This window comes from Drosophila subpulchrella, chromosome X, assembly GCF_014743375.2.
Source record: "Drosophila subpulchrella strain 33 F10 #4 breed RU33 chromosome X, RU_Dsub_v1.1 Primary Assembly, whole genome shotgun sequence".
Classification (NCBI taxonomy): Eukaryota; Metazoa; Arthropoda; class Insecta; order Diptera; family Drosophilidae; genus Drosophila; species Drosophila subpulchrella.
This window is the reverse complement of record NC_050613.1, coordinates 2,498,084-2,521,262: the sequence shown is the minus strand read 5'-3', so window position 1 is coordinate 2,521,262 and position 23,179 is coordinate 2,498,084. Positions and strand designations below refer to the sequence as shown.

At 40.2% G+C, this 23,179-nt stretch overlaps 1 pseudogene; it reads right to left on the bottom strand.

The window, feature by feature from the left end:
• LOC119558309 overlaps positions 1-21,542 on the bottom strand; it is a 29,267-nt pseudogene extending 7,725 nt beyond the window's left edge.
• Positions 21,543-23,179: the final 1,637 nt, after the last annotated feature.

The following is a 23,179-nucleotide window of genomic DNA, read 5'->3' as shown; positions in this document are numbered from 1 at the left end:
GGAGATGCGGTTATTGGTCCTCCGATTAGGAAGTGTCCTGGAGTCAATGCAGCCAGATCGCGTGGGCTGGAAGAAATAGGAGTGAGGGGCCGTGAGTTTAGTATTGCCTCTATGTCGATAACGACGGTTTCTAATTCTTCGTATGTCAAATCTGCTGTTGACACCGTACGGATCAACAAATGTTTTGCTGATTTCACTGCCGCCTCCCATAATCCTCCAAAGTGAGGTGCCCGTGGTGGGATAAAATGGAACTCTGTTCCTAGTTGCGAGCATGTTTTCGTAATTATTTCCCGAGCCGTATCCGAATATATCGTAGAATTAACAAATAGAATAGCACTGATGTCCGCAGAATGGACCATAATATCATATTTTGATCTACGGTTGTTAGCGCAGGAGATCACTGCATTTAAGAAGAACATAGAAGAGTTGTCAACACACCTCATAACTCCGCGGTTCTACTTCCTACCTCTAGGAATAGGGCTCGTAATACACTATCTCAACTAGCAGCTAACCACGTTAGCTCAACCTCAGCGCAGTTCAGCATCGCCTGTGGTCCGGCATTGCAGTAACCATCGTTACCATTGCCGCGACGCGATCGTCCTGCAGGTGTCTACTTCGGTTAGGCACAAACATTGGTGACCCCGACGTGATCCTTTACCAACAAAGGATCACACTTCAGCTTTCGCCTTCCACATAGGCAAGGCACACCGGTTTGCACAGTTAAGACTTGTTTTACACAATCACCTGTCAGGCCTATCTTAAGAACCGCAGTAGCCGACTTACTGAAGATCTGCACTATGTCGACTTCATTCATCGAGCAGACAAACCAAACCAGAATCGATTTACACAATCGGTTGTTAGACGATCAAAACGAGCTGCAAGGAAAAATACAACAGCTTATTAAGAACTATGGAAAAGATTCCGCCGACCGGCGCCTCCGAGAAGGCTATTATGCCGGCAGGTTAGAACAACTAACGGAGCTCTGGCAACAATTTTGTGATCTGGATGAAGAGGTCCAGCAAGCGGCACTACCCACGGGAAGTGAATACTCCTCACGACTAACCGCACTTAAGGAGCTGGTCGAGAAGTATCAAAAGGTGTTCCATGACAATATACCGACTGGAAGCGTTCCACCAAAGGCCCCCAGACGGACGTCAGCCAACATCAAGATCACAACAGGAGAGCAAGTAAAGGGAAGCTCCACAATTGAAACGGTAATTCGACAACTGCAGAGAAGATGCAACGAATTGGAATCATCATTAACATTAGCCTCAAACGCTCCAACCGTCACCCCAGCTCTACAAAGACACTTGGATCTCCATTGGGCATTACTGAGGCAAGCCCACGATGAATTAGATAGCACACCCGGAGCCGCTGCTCGGGCAGAAGCAGAGCTAGCCCAATTCCACACGTTATATGAGGAATACGAAATGAATTTACTTCGAGAAAACGATGCGCCCATGAGCCTAAACTTGGCACTACCGCCGATTAGCATTCCGGAATTCAATGGCGAGTATCTAGACTGGCCACGGTTCCATGATCTCTTTGTGGAATTGGTACATAACAAACCATATTCGGCCAGTCAAAAACTACATATTCTACAGAGTTCGCTTCGTGGTGAAGCGAGGAGCGTCTTGACAGACACAGCCTTCTCCCAGGGTGGTTATGACGACACCTGGTTGCGTTTAAAGGCCAGGTATCAGAACGGAAAAATACTAGTATTCGCCGCCATAGCAAAAATCGTTGACTACAAGCCTATAGATGGCTCCTCACGCCAACTCAGAGCCTTACATGACACTATCAAGAATTCAATGAGCACTCTTAAAAACCTGGAAATCTGCACAAAGAGCTGGGATCCAATTATAGGGTTCTTAGTACGGCGGAAACTATATCAGTATACGTTAGCCGCTCTCGAAGACTCAGCCAACTCACCGACAGAAGTCCCATTGCTTGAAAGTGTTTTAGCCTTTCTAGAACGGCGATCCGGCATGTTGGAAACATTAGACGCTCAACCCAAGCCGTTGGTATCACGAGATACGATTTGTAAAATTTGCAACATAGCCACACACCGGCCATTGTCCTGCAATATGTTTCGAAGAATGAACCCGGAAGAACGTCGGCAGGCAATGACGAAGATTGCAGGCTGTGCTAATTGTCTATCAAGCTACCATAAGACAAACAGCTGCCCGTCGCCAATGACCTGTCGTTTCTGCCGTCAACGGCATCATTCCATGTTACACAAGCATCCAGATTCCACGGCGCCGGTTGTCGCCATTGCTACCCGAGATCAACCGTTGCAAGCAATGAATGGTTCAGGTCCAAATCAGCAAAAACCAAGGATTAACGAGGTGTCTGCGTTGGCCCGCGGCCAACAGCCAAACACGTACGTATTACTCGCTACAGCTATTGTGGCACTACAAGGACAAACCGCAAGGCGAGAACAATGTCGCGCAGTCATCGACCTTGGCTCTCAGCTAAATCTCATGTCTAGAAGGATGGCAGATCAACTTGGGCTCCCCACCTTCAGCACTTCACAAGGTATCCTAGGAATTGGACACACGGCGCAGGGATCTTCGTCATCGGCACGTGTACGGCTGTCATCGTTGAGGTTGAATTTTCAGAAGGAGATTGAAGTGTTTATCCTACCACAACTGACGAAAAACCTACCGTCGGAATCCATAGATGAAGGACTCAGTATTCCGAGCACTGTAGTATTGGCAGACCCGGAATTCGGTCAACCCGGAAGCATAGACTTGCTTCTGGGAGCCGAGGTGTATGCTCGATTAATAAGACCCAGACTTATCGATTTGGGGGATGACAAGCCAACGCTACAGGAAACCGCTCTTGGGTGGATTGTGTTCGGCGGAGTGAGACGACGAGTGCCAGCAGCCATGGCAGGAAATGTCATGACAATAACCCGGGAAGACCCACTACCAGCCCTAGAAAAATTTTGGAAGCTAGACACGTTTAATACCGAAGTACCAGCAATGACAGTCCAAGAGAGGCTTTGTGAAGAACACTTTGTATCCAACGTCCAATTCTGCCCGGATCAACGACTAATGGTAAGATTGCCGTTCGCAGAAAATCCAAGGGAACTAGGAAAAACATTAGCCCTGGCTCAACGGAGATTTTCCAGCATAGAACGCCGTTTGGAACGGGATCCAGCAATGCGAGAAGGATACGTGAGTTTTATGGAGGAGTATGAACGCTTAAATCACATGACGGAGGTACACTTTTCCAGTGTACCAAGGAATCATTACTTCATTCCCCACCATTGCGTCCTGAAACCAGACAGCTCCACCACAAAATTAAGAGTGGTTTTTGACGCTTCGGCGCCTAGCTCAACAGAAAAGAGCCTTAACAACATTCTTAGGGTCGGGCCGACAGTTCAGAGTGATTTACTATCAATTTTGTTACGGTTCCGGACTCATCGGTTCGTGTTCACAGCAGACGTAGAGAAGATGTATCGACAAATCTGGATTCATCCTCAGGACAGAGGCTATCAACTCATAGTATGGCGACGAAACCCACTGGAAAAAATACGTTACTTCCAGTTAAATACGGTGACCTACGGGACTGCATGTGCACCTTACTTAGCAACAAAATGTTTACAACATCTGGCACAGAGAGCGCCGACAAGCCAGCAGCTAGGCGCGATCGCCATTCAGCAAAATTTCTATGTCGACGACTGCTTATCGGGAGCCGACACACTGGAGGAGGCGATACGGCAACGAGATCAGATTTGTACAATTCTAGGGTCGGCGAAACTAAGGTTGAGGAAGTGGTGCGCAAATCACCCGGACTTACTTAAGGATATTCCAAAAGACGACCAGGCGTTGGACCTCGACTTCAGCAAGTTCTCGGATGCAACAATAAAAACACTACGGATAGTGTGGAATCCTAAGGAGGATAAACTCCAAGGACGCGCGACGCCATACGAACAAGGGACGGTCACAAAACGAGTTGTGTGCTCTGAGTTAGCCAAAATATTTGATCCATTAGGTTTACTATGCCCCATAACGACAGCAGCAAAAATATTTATGCAGCAGCTATGGCAAAAATCGTTAGGCTGGGACACTGAATTGGACAAGGAAGATACAACGCACTGGCAAGCATTTCGAAGGGATAGTCAGGTATTAGCGACCATTGAGCTCGCCAGGCACCCGCTTCCAGAGGCAGACCCAGCAGCCATTCAACTGCATATATTTTCTGATGCGTCAGAAGTCGCTTATGGCACGGCTGCTTATCTTCGTACAAGTACATCGTCCGGTCCAATAGTAAGTAAGCTGCTATGCGCAAAATCACGAGTGGCACCCCTAGCAAAACAAACATTACCTAGACTAGAATTATGTGCAGCGGTGCTAGGAGCTGAGCTAGCAGAAAGAATCAAAAAGGATCTACGGATAAGGATAGATGAAGTTCAATATTGGACGGACTCTACAATAGTGTTGGCATGGATAAACGCAACGGCGTCATCATTTCATACGTTCGTGGCAAACCGAATTGCTCGGATTCATGAGCTATCAAATCCGGAGCAATGGGGGCACGTAGCATCAGAAGACAACCCAGCAGACCTTGCGTCAAGAGGATGTTCAGCAACACAGCTTAAACAAAAGGAGTTGTGGTTTAATGGTCCACCATTTCTGGCAACAAAAAAAGAAGTCTGGAAGCAACAGACTAAGCATATGCTACACACGAAGGACCCAGAACAACGGACCACAACCAATCACGTCCTGAGTCTAATCAAAATCGAGGATTGGACCACGGAAGTCAATCATCACGGATCGTTTGATACACTGGTAGGAATAGCAGCCTGGATGTTACGTTTTGGAAACAATTGTCGATCAGACACTCAGAAAGAATCAGGACCAATAAGGCCTGATCAACGTACAAGGGCGTTACAACGAATAGTGCGACAAATACAAGGAATAGCATTCCAGGCGACTATAACTCAGTTGCAGAAGAACGGTTGTGTGGCAGTATCAGATCCTTACCGGTCGTTAGACCCGTTTCTGGACAATACCAAGGTGCTGCGAGTGGGAGGACGACTCCAAAATTCAAGTCTAGCATTCGATGAAAAACATCCTATGTTGCTGCCAGCAGGTCATGAAGTAACACGGCTCATATTTGAGAACAAGCATCGGCAGCTTAAGCATTGTGGCCCTCAGGCACTGTTAGCTAACACTCGACAGCACTTCTGGACTATCAAGGGAAAACAACTTGCATTAACAACAGTACGACGCTGTATCACCTGCTGCCGAGCTCGGCCAAGGTTATTAAACCAGATCATGAGTCCGCTACCAACAGATCGGGTACGAATTACAAGACCATTTAATATCAGTGGGGTGGATTACTGTGGACCTTTCATGGTGCATTACAAAATCCGAGGAAAGAAACCCCACAAGGTCTACTTAGCCATTTTTTGTTGTTTCGCCACCAAAGCAGTACACTTAGAAGTGGATCTAACCACCCAAGCGTTTTTGGCAGCACTTAAAAGATTCAATGGAAGGAGAGGAGTCGCAAGAAGCATCTATTGTGACAACGCCACAAATTTCGTCGGTGCAAAAAATGAGTTACAAATTTAAACACTCACAAGTCTTATTACTTCTCTCACGTAAAGACTCTTGTCAACTCACCCTAACACAGCTCATCGATCGCCTGTGGTCCGGCACCATACTACTCTAGCTATCTGTGTCGCGACGCGAATCGTCCTGTGTGCTCTCTAGTGTCCCCGTGCTAGCGACAGGTGTGTCAGTATCCTCCTTGTCCCGCGGCGTGACCTCAACACACTGTTGAACCCCGGTTACACGAGTATCCGGTACCCCTCCTCACACAGTCCATATCGCCCGTGGTCCGGCACCGTGATACCCACAATCACCCGTGTCGCGACGCGATCCGACTGCAATAAAACAGCGTCCCCGTGCCAGCGACGAGCGTCTATACCCCTTCTCGTCCCGCGGAGTGACCCGACCTTGCCCATCGACCTTAGGCAAGAACACGTGATATATTTATAAGAGAATTAAAGTGATTATGAAATAAAAATTTTTAATCTATCCTTATGTACTGTTTGTTTTTTATTTTTGTTATTTGAAATTACTATGTTATCATTTTCTTCTATACTTGCAACCTTATAAGGTCCAGTATATTTGAAGTCTAGCTTATGCCCTGTTTCATTTTTCAATAAAACCTGATCTTTTATTTTTAAACCAAAATCTAAGGTATTTTTGTCATATCTAATTTTTTGTTTCTTTTTATGAGATTCTAGCATTAATCTAGCTCTCTTAAATGCTTGTTCTAGTCTAAACTTAGATTCTTTTGCGTAGTCATCCACATTATATAGAGGTTTTATGTTATCTATGCTATAAAATGTTGAGGTAAATTTGGAGTTTTACCAAAAACTAACTCATATGGACAGTAGTCATGTGCCATAGATGGTGTTGTGTTGAAACAATATACGAAGTACTGGAGCCATACATCCCAATCTGTTTTATCAACTGAGATGTATGAGCGGATGAACTCATTAAATGTTCTGTGGCTTCGCTCCACGGCTCCTACAGTTTGGTGATGGTGTGCGGTAGAAGTTATGTTTTTGATATTTAAATTTTTACATAACTCTTCAATTATCGAATTTTTATATTCTGTTCCCATGTCCGTTATGAACGTCTTCATTGGACCGTAGGTTAGAATAAAATCTTCGAATATAGCTTTTGCTACTATTTTTGCACTTTTGTTTTGGATTGGTATTGCCACAAGGTATTTAGTTAAATCGCAGATTAGGGTTACTGCATATTCGTTTCCTTGTTTAGATTTAGGTAGTGGACCAATCGTATCCACAATTACCCTGTCAAAAGCCATTTGTGGCGATTTAGTTATAGTTTTTGTATGTGTGGTTGTTTTGGATTTTTGGCATTTTGGGCATTTTCTTATATAATTTGTTATAAATCGGGTCATATTTTTCCAATAATAATGCCTTTTTATCTTTGCTAATGTTCTAGCTATGCCTGTATGACCTCCTTGAATTGGATCGTCATGGAATGTAAACAGTAATGCTTCTTTCTCTTTATCATTATTTGATAATAGGGTCACCGGCTTGAGTAGCGCTACTCTTAGAGATTGTAATGTTTTATTGCCCATTATTTTAAAAGATTCTATTGATTCAGTGTCAAAGATCTTTTCGCTCGGTGCCACTTTGAGTTTGCTGATATTAAGTATACCGGCTTCTTTTTCAAGCCTTTGAAAGAACTGACCTAAGTCGAGAATTCCATTGGTGTACATATCGCTAACATCAATTCTTGCTATAACTTTTTTTCCATGCTTAAGTATACATAGTGAATCTGTTATTCGCAAGGTCACTACTTTTCGTACCTCGTCATTTACAATGACTTCGTATACGTTGGGCTGAGAAGCTTTATTTAGAGTTTGCCTAGGCAAATCTATTTTTTCTTTTTCTTTTCCTGCGCAGGAATTTTTCTGTTTACTTTGGTTTCTGGTAGTGACTGTCAGAATTTTATTATTCGTTTGAATATTCTTTAAATCCGTTATGGTTATTCTTGAAAGCGCGTCGTCTATATGATTGTCTTTTCCCTTAAGGTATTCCACAGTAAAATCATATTCTTCTAAGTCTAATCTCATTCTCGTCAGTTTTGAGCTCGGGTTTGTCATCGAAAATAAGTAGGCTAATGGCCTATGGTCTGTCTTGACTGTGAAATGTCTTCCATAAATGTATGGTCTAAAATGAATTATCGCCCAGTGGATAGCTGCTAATTCCTGTTCAGTTGTATTTTTGTTGCTTTCTCCTTTAGTAAATGATCTTGATACATAGGCTACTGGTAACTGTGTGTTATTATAATCTTGAGTAAGAACAGCTCCACACGCTTGTTTGCTTGCATCTGTTGTTATACAAAATTCTTTATTAAGATCTGGGTATTGTAGAAGTGTAGGTTTCATCAATTGAATTTTAAGGTATTCGAATGCGTTTTGACATTCATCTGTCCATTCGAATTTAACATTCTTTTTACATAATCTAGTTATGTGTCGTGAGTAATCGGAAAAATTTTTAATAAAACGTCTGTAGTAATTGCAAAATGCAACGAATCTTCTAGCGCTGTCTGCGTCCGTTGGGACTGGGTATTTTTTTATTACATCGTATTTTTTATTATCTGGCAGAATACCTTTGTCAGTACACTTGTGTCCAAGGAAGGTCACTTCGTGTCTGAAAAATGTGCACTTTTCTGGGTGCAATTTAAGGTTGTGCTTCCTACATAAGTCAAAAACGTTTGTAAGATTTTTAACCATATGTTTTTCTGAACAACCGATGACAATTAGGTCATCCATATACAAGAATGCCTGTGAAGGTTCGATACCTGAAAATGCAATTGTCATCATTCTTTGGAAAGAATTTGGCGCTATTTTTAAACCATAAGGTAATCGCGTGAAGCGATAGGAGCCCTTGCTCGTGGAGAAGGATGTTATATTTCTAGACGTTTCTTCGAGTTCTATTTGATGAAATCCTGACATTAGATCTAATCATGAAAAGTATTTAGCTCTACCTAATTGGTCAAGAATATCGTCTATTCTTGGTAGTGGAAATTTATCTGATAAAATGTTTTTGTTAATTTGGCAGTAATTAATTACTAAACGCCATCTTTTAGTGTCACAATTTGGTAATGATTTTTTCGGGACGATTAGTAATGGACTGTTGTATTCAGAAATTGAAGGTTCTACTATTTTGTCTTTAATTAATTTGTCTACTTGTTTTTCTACTTCGTCTTTTTGACTGTGGGGAATTCTATAATTCTTTATGTATACAGGTTCATCATCTTTCATTCTTATTTTTTGTTTGTAGAAATTATTAGTTGATATTGATTCGGATTCTTTTCCGAATATATCTGTGTATTTTGTGCATAATTCGTTAAGAATTTCCTTGAACTGAGGTGGAAAACTTTTGTTCAATTTCAGTATAATTTTTTCTTATTTTTATACCCGTTACTCGTAGAGTAAAAGGGTATACTAGATTCGTCGGAAAGTATGTAACAGGCAGAAGGAAGCGTTTCCGACCCCATAAAGTATATATATTCTTGATCAGGATCACTAGCCGAGTCGATCTAGCCATGTCCGTCTGTCCGTCTGTCCGTCTGTCCGTCTGTCCGTCTGTCCGTATGAACGCTGAGATCTTGGAAACTATAAGAGTTACAATACTGGGATTAGGCATGCAGATTCCTGAGATTCCTGCGCAGCGCAAGTTTGTTTCAAAAGAGTGCCACGCCCACTCTAACGCCCACAAACCGCCCAAAACTGTGGCTCCTACAGTTTTGATGCTAGAACAAAAATTTTAACTGAAATGTATTGTTCTCATCAATACCTACCGACTGACCTAAAAAAAGTTTGCCACGCCCACTTTAACGCCCACAAACCGCCCACAAACTTCAAAAAATCGTAAATATGAACGCGGATATCTCGGAAAATATCAAAGATAGAGAAACGAGATTTCAGATTTAGATTCCGTAGGCTTGAGCGCAGCGCAAGTTTATTACGCGAATATGCCACGCCCACTCCAACGCCCACAAACCGCCCAAGTCTGTGGCGCCCACAATTTTCATGGTAGATAAAAAATTTAAACTGAAATGTATTGGTCTCGTCAATACCTATCGATTGATTTAAAAAAAACTTTGCCACGCCCACTCTAACGCCCACAACGCTTAAATCTGTCTACCGCCGGTAGGTGGCGCATTTGCTGCTTGCATATCTCCATTTTCCTTTGGTCCCTTTAGCTGAGTAACGGGTATCTGATAGTCGAGGTACTCGACTATAGCGTTCTTCCTTGTTTTTATTATATTTAACTATGTCGTAATCATCTAATGGTTCAACTTTCAGTGTATTTAATTGAATGATTGCAGTTTTATTAGTTGTATTCAAAATTCGGACAAAAGTGTTTTTAGAATCTCCAATGGAATTTCCAATGAATACTCCATTTTGAATTTCTTGGTTTGGTATTAATATATACTTGGTTGCTGAATTTAAAGCAATTTTTCGGACTACTTCGGATCTTGCTGGTAGAATTGTCAAATTATTTTCTGATTTATTGGAATATGTATCGGATTATAGAGGTTATCTGGTCTCAGTATGAGCCAATCGTTTTCTGGTTTTAAATCTATTTGACAATTGTATTTTTTCATAAAATCTACGCCTATGATTCCATCACATGGAATAGGAAAATTTGATGTTACTAAATGAAAAGTATGTGGTATAGCATAGTTGCTTGAAAGAAGTTCTATTGATACTAAACCCTTTGAGTTGGTTGTTCCTTCACCAACACCTGATATTTGGGTAATATTTGTATAATCAACATTGTTAAACGAGTCCGAAGTTTCTTTTATTAAGGATATGTCTGCACCTGTATCAACTAGTAATGTATATAATTTATTTGTGTATTCATTTTTGAGAGAAACGAAAAGATTGAAATGAAGATTGATAGTATGAACCGTATTCTTTACTGGGTTTTTTATCTTAAGGGTCTTTATTGGTTTTCCGACGTGGTTTGTACTTGTCGGACATTATTATTATTTTGTCTGTTGGTGTTCGTATTTGCATTGTTGGTGTTTCCACCACGGTTGTGTCCTCTATAATAACCACGACCTCTATAATTGTTGTTGGTCTGATTATTATAGTTTCGGTTATAACTGTTATTTTGGTTATAGCCATTATTATGGTAATATCCGTTATGCTGATAATTACCTCGGTTATTGCCCCTACCGCGGTAATTATTTCTGAAGTTGTTAACGCGATAGTTGTTTCCTCTTTGTGTGTAGAGTATTGAATTTGCATTGCCTGTCATTTCAGTACTACATTGTATATACTTAGTGACGGCTTTAGTCATAGTTGTGAAGTTGCCTGCCTCTAAAATTGTTTTTAGGCGGCCATGCTCACAATTTTTAACCATTGAGGTAATGGCTTCTTTTGTGCTGAATTTGTCAGCGTGTTCGGCTGGTAGGCCTTCGTCAATGTACGAAGCTTCAAGGAGCTTTCGTAAGTTGTCTATTTCTGAAGTAAATTTCTCGGTAGTTTTGCCTTTCTGTCTTGTTTTCGCAATTTTCGCTTTGACTACGTCGGATGTTTCGCCGACTATAGTGTCTTGCAATTTCTTTATTATTGAATTTATTGATGTTTCGTTCTGTACTTTGTATAGTGTAGATCCTATTATTTTTGATTTAATGACTTCTACAGCTAAATCTTCGAATGTGCCTTTAGTCAAGTTAACCAACTTCAAGGCTGTTATGAATCTTTGAAGATGTATCTTTTGCCCGTTAAATTCCGGGATGGCATTCGAGATATCTTTTATATATGCCCTTTGGGCTGCTGGATCTGCCATTATGTTTTCTTTTGTGTCTGGCACGCTTACATCTGATTCTATATCTTCTTCTTCTGCTTCTGTTACTGTTATAACTGCAGGAATTGTTAGATCGTGTAGATCTTTTTCTTTTATTTCGATTCCTTCGCTCGAATCGGAATCTTCATTTTCTGTTAGGTCTATGTCTTGATCTATCGTCAAAGGTGTGTTTAAAATTGTCGGTATCGATATATTTAAATTATACCTATCTTTGACAGTAATTAGATTTGTACGTAATTTGATCAATAATTTAGATAATATTGACCAATTCGTTTTATTTATCGCTGCCCTATTTTCATGTACTAAAGTTCTTGCAGTATTGAAAGAATCTACAAGAATTTTTGCATGTTTATTAATAGTGTCTTTATGTATTGGCCTATTTTGGCTTATACATTTGTAAGACTTGTCAAATGTGTCCTTTAATTCTCGTATTTGGGTAGTTAATTGCTCCCATTCCATACTAAGGACTTATTATATTTTTTTTGTGTATTAGTTGCGCATAATTTTTAGCACATTTATATGTCCTAGCACTGGGTGTATGTCTACTTCCGAAAATACTTTACAGTTTCTTACTGTAGACAGTACTATTTTTTTTTGCGTACCGCTGCAATGAATAAGCGGGGAAAAAGCTAGGTCGTACCTATTTATATACTCTTCTTCAAAATCTGATATTGATAGAGGCTCTGTTCTGTTTCTAAGTATGGCTAATACCCTATTCTCAAAAGTTGGTTGATTGGCTTGAATAATTCTTATGCAATTTGTGGTATTCATATTGTTTGTTAATATATTTTAGTTATATTTTATTTCAAAATTTTAATTTTCTTATTTTGGTATTTCGTTGCATACATTTACAAATTTGGATTCTAATTTTTGTTTTGAAACATATTTTTATAATAATTGTTTGTGCTCTATTGATTTAAATCTTATCCAGATCGTTGGCCTGGCTTCTAATTATAGCTCTTTTTGATACACACTTATTGTGGTATACATATACAAAATGTATGCACTCATTATAAAAACAATTATTGATAATAATATGTTTGTTAAATCGCTATCAATAGTTTTTGATTCGATTTTATTAATTACGTTGGCAGTGGAGTCCACTGTTTTAGTTTCAATTAAACCCATTTTGGGTATTATTTCTGTAACGCATTCAAAATCTGTCTTGGATATTGCGTTACTTTTCATAAAAAAAATGTTCATTCATATTTATATATTCTATTTTTATATCTTTTAATTTTTCTTATGACACGTATACTCACAAGCTGTATTTTCGAAAGGTCCTTTACAATCTGCAGGGCACTTTGGTTTTCTAGCCTCTTTCATGTCATTTTTATTTTTGTAGGCATCTAATTCCCTATACGTGTTCTCTAATTCTTTCTTAATTTCTACATTTTCATCCCAGGATACTGGGGTAGATTTTTCAGCATATAGCTGCCTATTTAACTCTTTAATTTTTAAATTCAGGAAGTTCTTCTGAGTTCCTCTCCTTTTTCTCTTATTATTTTTTCTTTGTCTTAGGCATTTACATATGTGTTATTTAATTAATTAAATTTTTTTTTTGTATATATATGTATGAAATTTTACATGTATCCCTACCTAGGTAAAAAAAAATTAAGACCCGCAGCTAGAAACTGCCTGGTCTGTACAATTGTTGTTAAATATAATGTTTTGCATCGCAGATGCATATAAAAATAATAAAAAAAATTTAAGATGTGCGCTCTTGGAAGCGCTGTCGGTTCACTTCTCCAGGGTCCGGCTTGGAGCGCCGAACGGGGCCGGTGCTGGCTGCACAGGCTTCTCCTTCTCCAGTGTAAGTTCGGTGGTGTAGGTCTTCGTTTATACTTGTGTGTTTTCCATCGTAGGCGTAGGAGGATTTGCCATTCCTCCCACACTTCTTATCCTTTTTGTAGTCCTTGACCTATGGTTTTAGGTGGCGCCGGTGCTGGTCCTCGCACAAGCGGTAATTTAGTTTTTATTTTGCGTTGATTGGCCTATGGTTTTAGGCGGTGCCGGTGCTGGTCCTCGCACAGGTTGTGATTGCTTTCATTTAAATAGTGGGCGCTTGCTCTTCCTCTTTTTTTTTTTTGGGCCGGCACTTTTGTTTGTACTCGTCTCATTAGATAGAATATCTCATTTCTGTCATACTAGGGACACACGTTGTTTCACGTAAACATTTTCGCTTGCACCCTTTTACACGAATGGATGTGGCGGCAATCGTTCATAACTTTCCTTTTGTTTATTTCACTTCCAACTTTGATTTGTGTTATTATTTTTTTGAGTCCAATATCGATGTCACGGTCGCCATGTTGTGTTTCCCCTTTATTGTTTCTTCTTTGTAATATTTTAATTAAAAAGATTTGTAATTTGTTTCAAACTGCCATTTTGATATAGTTGCCATGGGCAGATCTTTATTCCGTAATTGTCAAATCGAGAATGAATTACAGCTAGCTATTTGCGGCTGCGCTGCCTGCAAACATTGGCAGCGGCTGTCATATATATCGAAGTATATGCTCTCAATTGTATTTGTGCTGGTAGCACTGAGGGCGCGAGAGAAGTTGTACATGCATGCTTTGTATGTGTCTGCACTCAGGCCATGGGAATATGCTGACACTAGCACTTCCCATAAGTTGGGCTCTGAGGCGCATTCATATTTCGGCTGGCCGCAAAAGTTTAGCGACCGGCACTTTTGTATTTGCCTAAGTACACTGTAACACAATGTTGGTGTCGGTACAGTGGGTACTCGCTACAATGATACATGCATACTACAATATGCTCTCCGCAATATTGTTCAAGTGCACTGTTAACAAATCAATACTGTAACTAATCCTATTCAAATGCTGGAGCATATGTATTTCATTGTGCTCTTGTGTTAATTCCTTAAACACGTTATTCTTATAATTTTTTATAAACAAATTTATATCTTCCTGCTCCTTGTTTATATGCTTAGTAATTTTCGTAAACCTACTCAAAGTTTCCTGATAAAAGGTTCTTTGCTCGTCCGCTTCTTTTCTAAGAAACCTTGTTTCGTTTCTTAATTCTTTTATTCTATTTCCTATTTTCTCCTCATCATACGCGTCAATACCCATTAAAAATCCCTCTTTTGACCCCACTTCTTGGTCTAAGTATTTTTAGCTTCTCCTTCACCTGGTACAATTTTTCCTTAACTACCTGGACTGCCTCACCTGAGAATCTAACATTCTCTATGTCTAATAACGCGTTTTCAATCTGTGCAATACTACCTTCGTAGTCCTTAAAGTTTATTATATGGTCGAACGTCCTCGCTCCGACCATTACTCTTGCCTTCCCCAGCTCCATTTTTATGATCGCTTCTTCTCGTTTTAGCGTTTGCACGTCCATTGTCTGTCCATGGACCAATATGCACCTGTAACCGTGGTTGATTAGTTTTTATTTTGTTTAATCCTTTTTTTAATTTTTGATTTGTGTATCTTTTGTTTCTTTTCGCAACGAATGTAACCCCATTATCCTCATCTACTGTGTGCTCCGTAAACCTAGGTGTTAGTTTATTTCTTCTATTCTCCTTCCTATGAACTACATCTCCTTTTTCCAACTCCATGGCTTCTTTTCTTCCCTCATTGATTTTTCGCGTCCTTTCCTGTTTTTGTCTTTCTAACCTGTCCTTAACCCCCTTATACATTTCCTCTTGATAAGCATTTAACTTCCTTAAGTACTCATGCTCCGTATCAAAATTGATCTCCCGTTCAAAAACGTGTGTTCTCCCCGAGAACAATTCGAACGGCTTCAATTTCGTACTGGAGTGTTTTGAGTTATTATATGTTAGGAAAACTTCATCTAAAACTTCCTCATGCTCATTTTCTAGTTTTAAGTCCTTCCTTGTTTTCATAATTATTCTATAAATTTTACAATTATGTATGTGTGGGTGTGTAAATGCTAACAAAGTATTTTCTAGAGCTCTGCTGAGTGGGTGTCGTTTAGCAACATCCTGCCTTGTGCTGATGTTGCATTTCTTATGTCGATCCTATGTGGGACAACGAACGGCTAGCTGCTGGTCACTGTCCAATTGAAAAAGGGTAGCACGGGGAGGTTTAGGCGGTGGCGTAGTTGATGGTACCGGTATGGTAACTCGTGCGTTTAACCCGTGCTGCGAAACCTTGCTAGACCGAGCCGAGTAACCTTGGTTACGAACATTCTCCGCCCCATTGACGGGTTCGTCAATAAAAGCGGAGAGTAGCCACTATTTGTCAGTTGTCGATATGTTGCTCGTCCCTTATACGGATCTCGTTTTTCAGTTCGCATGTGAGGAGAAGTCTACTCGTCTCCCACAAGGACTGCACATTCTTTATCCAAATGGTCCTAACATATTTCGTCGAGAAAACCAACTGTGGATACGTAGTCCGATTGGTTTTGTTTGACGTAACCTACGATATGCAGCTGATCGCGCTGTCCAACTTCATCCTGATTCCTTTCTCTTATTGGACGACGGGTCCGTCCTGGTTTTTCGGCGTGCTGTCCTGCCCTTGCACCGTAGCAATAATCCTGTTTTGCGCGCTGACGTGTCATCCTGGGGTGATGAATCAGATTCCGGCGTTGAATGCGATATTGGATCTGCCTTTGTCAGTGTTTAATACTTCATAAAATTGCTTACTTTACCATTAAGTATGTATATATATTTTATTTTCTGCTGAGGTTTCGTTAATCATCTATAAAAACTGCAGTGTTCTGTGCGTCGGGTCTCAGTTTGTCGCAATGGTGCTTGCTGGTCACTACGAAATCGTTCTGGACCTTGATGGTTCGATGCGTTATACTTGTGTCCCCACCTGTTGGTCTTTACTGGATAATATCCCAGGATTTTATGTACGTCGTAAACGCCGTATGGTATTCATTTGACTCCGTGTGGTCCAATTATAGATGGCCTTCGTTATCCTCCCAATCGGCCTGTGAGGGTCCATGACGGCTCCTTCATCCTTCTTCCAAACAATCGTGTTGCTGTTCGGTTGGCTGTGCTTGCCGTGGTCCTCCAGTGCCGGACGCCGATCCCCTGGAGATGTATTATGATTCCAAAAGTGATTCGGGTCATAAGTAATAACCACGTCCTCTTTTTTATTTGATTCACTTTAAAACTAAATATATTCTTAAATAGCAATGATTTTTTATTCTGTGGTCGTCAGCGTTTTTACCTGACTCATAGGTATTGGAGAAGTGACGCTCTGTTCTGCGACATTCTCTTGGTGAAACATTTATGTATTTTTACCCTTTCTGATGAGTACAAAAATTGCTGATAGCAACAGTAATATTACGAGACCTGCTGCAATGAAGATTGGTTTAACGTAGTTCTCTGAGTCCCCTTTTTCAAGCTGCTCTTGAAGTTGATTGACTTCTCCCTGCAGGTGATTTAGGTTGCCTGTTGTGCTGCTTCGAACGGCTTCAATTTCGTACTGGAGTGTTTTGAGTTATTATATGTTAGGAAAACTTCATCTAAAACTTCCTCATGCTCATTTTCTAGTTTTAAGTCCTTCCTTGTTTTCATAATTATTCTATAAATTTCTGTCAGCGTTGAATGAAGCCTTTCAACCGGTGAATTGCTGGACGATTGTTGAAACGACGTCACATGCAATTCAATTCCGTATTGCCTACAGAAATCCCTGAATAATGCCGAGGCATACTCTGCGCCTTGGTCACATATGATCTTTTTGGGGACACCGTACTGACTTATGAACTTCTTTATTGATTTAACAATATTTAAACTATCTCTTGCCGGTATGGTGTACCCCACAGCAAACCTTGAAAACTTGTCTATTATTGTTATAACGTAGTTTTTGTTGATTGTGTATCACTCCGTATGAACGATGTCAAGTGGCTTGCACGGAGTTTCCGTATTTTGAAATACCACCTTTTGTGGTTACCGATCATATTTCAATGTCTGGCAAGTTTCACACGCATTAATGCAATATTCAAAGGTTTTTGTATACTCTACATCTATGATTATTTGTTGTTTCCCTTTTAGTCTCTTTTGCAAAATCTTTTATGAACTTCCTGTAATACCCAATGAGTCCAAGAAACGATTTTATTTCCTTTGGTGTTTTGGGCAAAGGAAAAAGCTTTATGGCCTCAATCTTCTTTGGGTTTGGTCTGACTCCTTCTTGTGTCACTACATGCCCTAAATACTCTATTTCCTTCTTTAAAAATTCTGATTTATCTGTTTGAGGTTTAAAATTTGCTCCACTTATCCTTTTAAAAACTGTCCTCAAGTCTTGCATGTGTCTTTGCAATGACGGGGAATACACAATTATATCATCCATGTAGACCAGACAAATCTTGCCTACTAACTCTCCCATCAGGTTATTCATCACTCTTTGAAACGTCGCTGGAGCATTTGTCAATCCAAATGGCATCCTTATATATTCAAAGTGCCCATTATCTGTTGTAAATGCTGTTTTTGGAAAGTCCTGTTTTTCCATCTCAATCCGATGGTATCCGCTAGCCAAATCTAATACCGAGAAATACATGGCCTTTCCCAGTTAATTAAGTACTTCGCCAATTACTGGCATCGGATACCTATCCTTTACTGTCTTCTCATTCAACTTCCTAAAATCGACCACCAACCTCCACTTCTGGTTTCCTGATAGGTCCATCTTCTTTGGTACTAGCCAAACTGGTGCACTCCAAGGTGAGTGACTGTGCCTAATAACTTCCTGTTCTAACAACTCCTGTATCTGATTTTTCTTTTCTTCCATTTGCTTAAATCCATATCTGTATGGCTTTTTATAGATAGTAATATCATCCGTTGTTCGAATTGAGTGAGTTACCGCATTGGTAAATGTCAATTGATTTCCCTTTGTGTGAAAAATACTCGGAAATTCCGAACACAGTTTTCTAAGACTTCCCGCCTCTTCTGTATTTAGATGCGACATATCAAACTTTGCATGCCTTTCTTCACCCCCGGCTAACTCCATTGTGTTTATTTCCCTGCCTACATACTTCTGTTTAAATGGTCTAAGCATTTCGATTTATACATAATCTTTGGAATCATATGCAGTGACAGCCAAGGGCTTTTCCAGGTATAACTTCTTTTCTTTTCCTGTGAAATTAACAACTTCCAGGTCGGCTTTGTCCCTTTCTTGCATAATAAATTCCACCAGTTATTTCTAACCCTTCTTCCACTTGTGTTGTTTGTATCAAAAATGAACCATTGTTTATTGAAACTGGTAAGGTTACAATTGTTTTAGTCGCCTCCTCCAGGAAATGTATGTCAGTGGCCCTATTGGGCTTCAAATGGACCTTAACTGTCCCTGTCTTAGTTCTTAATACGAGATTTTCTAAATCTAAACTTGCACCTAACTTTATTAATATGTCCATTCTTTATAATCCATCAAACCAGGAATGGAAATGAAATAGCAAGAAATCAAAAGATTCCCCTTTGGCAATTTCCTGTAGCTCAATCTCTTTTACATAACTGTTTATTTTATGACTTCCTATTGGTGTTTTAATAACAAAGTTTTCTTCCAATTTTAGTTGTTGATCTTTACTAACTATTGCGGGACTTAAATATGAATTCGTAGCTCCCGAGTCTATTAATAATTTTAGTTCCTTTTTGTTCTTTCCTTTAACTACCACGTATGGTAATGTCGTCTGATGGGTATCCTTCCTTATATACCCTTTTTGTTTTTGGAGGCATTTTGACGAAAATTTCCTTCATCCTCAATGTTATTCACCTGGTGCTCCTCTTCTCTTTCTACTGTATTTAATTGTCCTGACTGCCATCGTTTGGCACTTCAAGGCCCAGTTGATAAATATTCTGCAACCTCTTGTTTTGGCATAAATGCCATTGTCATATCCTCTGTTCCTGTTTTCTTCCCTATTCCACCTGAGGTTCCTATTATTTTCTCCTTGTTGCCTATATCCTCCATTATCTCTGGTAAAGTTATTATTATACCATCTGTTTCTATTATAACCAAAGTTCTGTCTGTTAAATCCCTCTGAAGTATTGAAATTATTGTTACTGGGTACCTCCTTAGACCGGTAATAAATGTCTCTCTCCTTAATCGCTATCTCGTATGCTTCCAAGAGCGTCTTTGGAACTCTTCCCCTGACAGCACTACCTAAATTGTGCTTTAGACCTGTTAGAAACGCCTCCAGACACGTTTCCTCATATAATTTCATCTTTGTCTGAATTGCGATGGGGTTTGTATCTGTCCTGTCTATAACATTACACAATGCCTTATGCACATCAGATACATCCGAGTAAAATAATTCTACTGTTAGTCTTTTATTTTCCAACTGATTCATTCTCATATCTGCGAAATGAGCTATCAAAATTCTTTTAATTTCATCCCAATTTAATCCACAATTTGATTTTACCAAAATATCATCGGCTTTTCCTTGGATTTTATTCCTTATTTGCCTAAGGATCATCAGTCCCATTGGTGTTTGGTCCATTCCTCTTATCATTAAAAGGATCTCTTCTGCGTTTATCATAAACTCGTTTAACCTTTCTTTTTCCCCCATATAAACGTGCATCGACCGGATCACATCGGAATTTACCGGGCCTAACATCTCAAACGTTGTCTGTTGCATTCCTAAATTTTCTTGATGCGTCATTGTATTAACTTCCCTGTTCTGTACCTTATTATTTTATTATGTATTTTTTTTTTCTTAGCTTTTCTCCTGGTTTGTGTGTTGTTCCCTAATCGTTCCTTTTCTTTAGAAGTGTGGTGTGTGTCGGTGTCATTTATCTGTAAAATTCTGTTATTATCATTTGTTCAATTTGTTTTGTTATTTCTTGAGAATGTATTGTGTTGGAAGTGTTGTGTATGTGTTTTTTGTTACTTTTCTTCACATACCCTTCTATACCCTTGCGCGATGCAGTGGTATCGGGTTCCCTCATATTTTTGTAACATACATATATATTATTTTTATGTTTTCTTTTTTTTTTCTATTACTATTGCTTAACCGTCACCCTTGCGCGATGCAGTGGTTTCCGATATGCCAACAATTTCTTCTTGTATGTGCTATGGTTTGTTCCCTCTTTTATTTAACTTTGCGGTTCGCCAAATAACCTTGCGCGATGCAGTGGTCTTTGGAGTTTCCTTGTCTGTTTACTATTTTACCGTGCTGAAGCTAACTGGAATTCCTGCGCGATGCATTTATTCCAGCCACGAGCGGACAGTCACTTGCAATAGGTATCTTCTTTTTATTTTATTTTATTTTTTTTCTTTTCTACTTACACCACACACCTTACTTCCATCACATCATTATTTTAAACTTACTGTTGCATATAAATTATAAAAATAATTGTTTTTATCATTTCGGTCCTTCTCAGTTCTCCGGGTATGGTATGTCCTTTTTCCTCCTTCCGGCTGGCTGCGCCAGTTATAATAACTTATAATTACTGCTCCTGATGGTAATAAGATCTTAAATAAACACTTGATGTCTTCTGTTCGGTTGTTCCAAATGGAATAATCTTTATTGTGGCTTGAGATTCAAACCAAACCTCCGCCAAAGAATTTTATGTATTTACAATTATGTATGTGTGGGTGTGTAAATGCTAACAAAGTATTTTCTAGAGCTCTGCTGAGTGGGTGTCGTTTAGCAACATCCTGCCTTGTGCTGATGTTGCATTTCTTATGTCGATCCTATGTGGGACAACGAACGGCTAGCTGCTGGTCACTGTCCAATTGAAAAAGGGTAGCACGGGGAGGTTTAGGCGGTGGCGTAGTTGATGGTACCGGTATGGTAACTCGTGCGTTTAACCCGTGCTGCGAAACCTTGCTAGACCGAGCCGAGTAACCTTGGTTACGAACATTCTCCGCCCCATTGACGGGTTCGTCAATAAAAGCGGAGAGTAGCCACTATTTGTCAGTTGTCGATATGTTGCTCGTCCCTTATACGGATCTCGTTTTTCAGTTCGCATGTGAGGAGAAGTCTACTCGTCTCCCACAAGGACTGCACATTCTTTATCCAAATGGTCCTAACATATTTCGTCGAGAAAACCAACTGTGGATACGTAGTCCGATTGGTTTTGTTTGACGTAACCTACGATATGCAGCTGATCGCGCTGACCAACTTCATCCTGATTCCTTTCTCTTATTGGACGACGGGTCCGTCCTGGTTTTTCGGCGTGCTGTCCTGCCCTTGCACCGTAGCAATAATCCTGTTTTGCGCGCTGACGTGTCATCCTGGGGTGATGAATCAGATTCCGGCGTTGAATGCGATATTGGATCTGCCTTTGTCAGTGTTTAATACTTCATAAAATTGCTTACTTTACCATTAAGTATGTATATATATTTTTTTTTCTGCTGAGGTTTCGTTAATCATCTATAAAAACTGCAGTGTTCTGTGCGTCGGGTCTCAGTTTGTCGCAATGGTGCTTGCTGGTCACTACGAAATCGTTCTGGACCTTGATGGTTCGATGCGTTATACTTGTGTCCCCACCTGTTGGTCTTTACTGGATAATATCCCAGGATTTTATGTACGTCGTAAACGCCGTATGGTATTCATTTGACTCCGTGTGGTCCAATTATAGATGGCCTTCGTTATCCTCTCAATCGGCCTGTGAGGGTCCATGACGGCTCCTTCATCCTTCTTCCAAACAATCGTGTTGCTGTTGTTCGGTTGGCTGTGCTTGCCGTGGTCCTCCAGTGCCGGACGCCGATCCCCTGGAGATGTATTATGATTCCAAAAGTGATTCGGGTCATAAGTAATAACCACGTCCTCTTTTTTATTTGATTCACTTTAAAACTAAATATATTCTTAAATAGCAATGATTTTTTATTCTGTGGTCGTCAGCGTTTTTACCTGATTCATAGGTATTGGAGAAGTGACGCTCTGTTCTGCGACATTCTCTTGGTGAAACATTTATGTATTTTTACCCTTTCTGATGAGTACAAAAATTGCTGATAGCAACAGTAATATTACGAGACCTGCTGCAATGAAGATTGGTTTAACGTAGTTCTCTGAGTCCCCTTTTTCAAGCTGCTCTTGAAGTTGATTGACTTCTCCCTGCAGGTGATTTAGGTTGCCTGTTGTGCTGCTATGTATGGTCGTGTCTTGATGACTCTCCTGTATTGGTCTCTTAAAAGAATGTGTAATAATTGTCGCCGTTTCTTTCTCTATTGTCGACCTTAACGATGGGTGTCCCTGTAACGTAACTATTGGACTCCTTGCAATGCAGTCCGCATTCATCGTCATGATTCCATTATTATGCACTTGTATTTTCCCTCGCTCGTCTCCACAAACATAGGTTAGCGTTATCTCCTGTGTTATAGCGAAAGTCCAAGAATTTGGAGCATCAAGGGGATACTATATGCTTGTCGTGTTAATCTTTTTGGGTTTGCTGATGGGTTTTTGTTCAGCTTGACCCAACGTAGTTTGTTTTAAACTGCACAGCATTGGTCCTTTTGACATCTTCGCGCACTGGTTCAGCTCCTCCACGGTTGGTGCGAAATGTCGATCTCGATGATCACTAATCGCTAGATATTTGGTTTCTGTCTCCGTTGCGATTATATGATCTTGGGTAGCTACTGGAATTGGTGTCAATTGATATACGTCGTACTCCTCTTCATCCACTAATGGTATTTTAGTATGGAGTATAAGGGTATCGTCCAGTTCATGGACTTCTGAGACCATCACCTGATAGATATCATGCATAGTCTCATGTGTAACAGGTAGCCGCCTCCCCTTCGGGAGATGGGCCTGTATGTTTGTAAGCTCCTTTTGTAGTTTACTTACGGAGATTAATGCTGGGCTGACTATGCCCCTTTTTAGTCCGGTTAAAATGTTGATGACTGCCGTCTGTGTCCTCTTAATATGCCC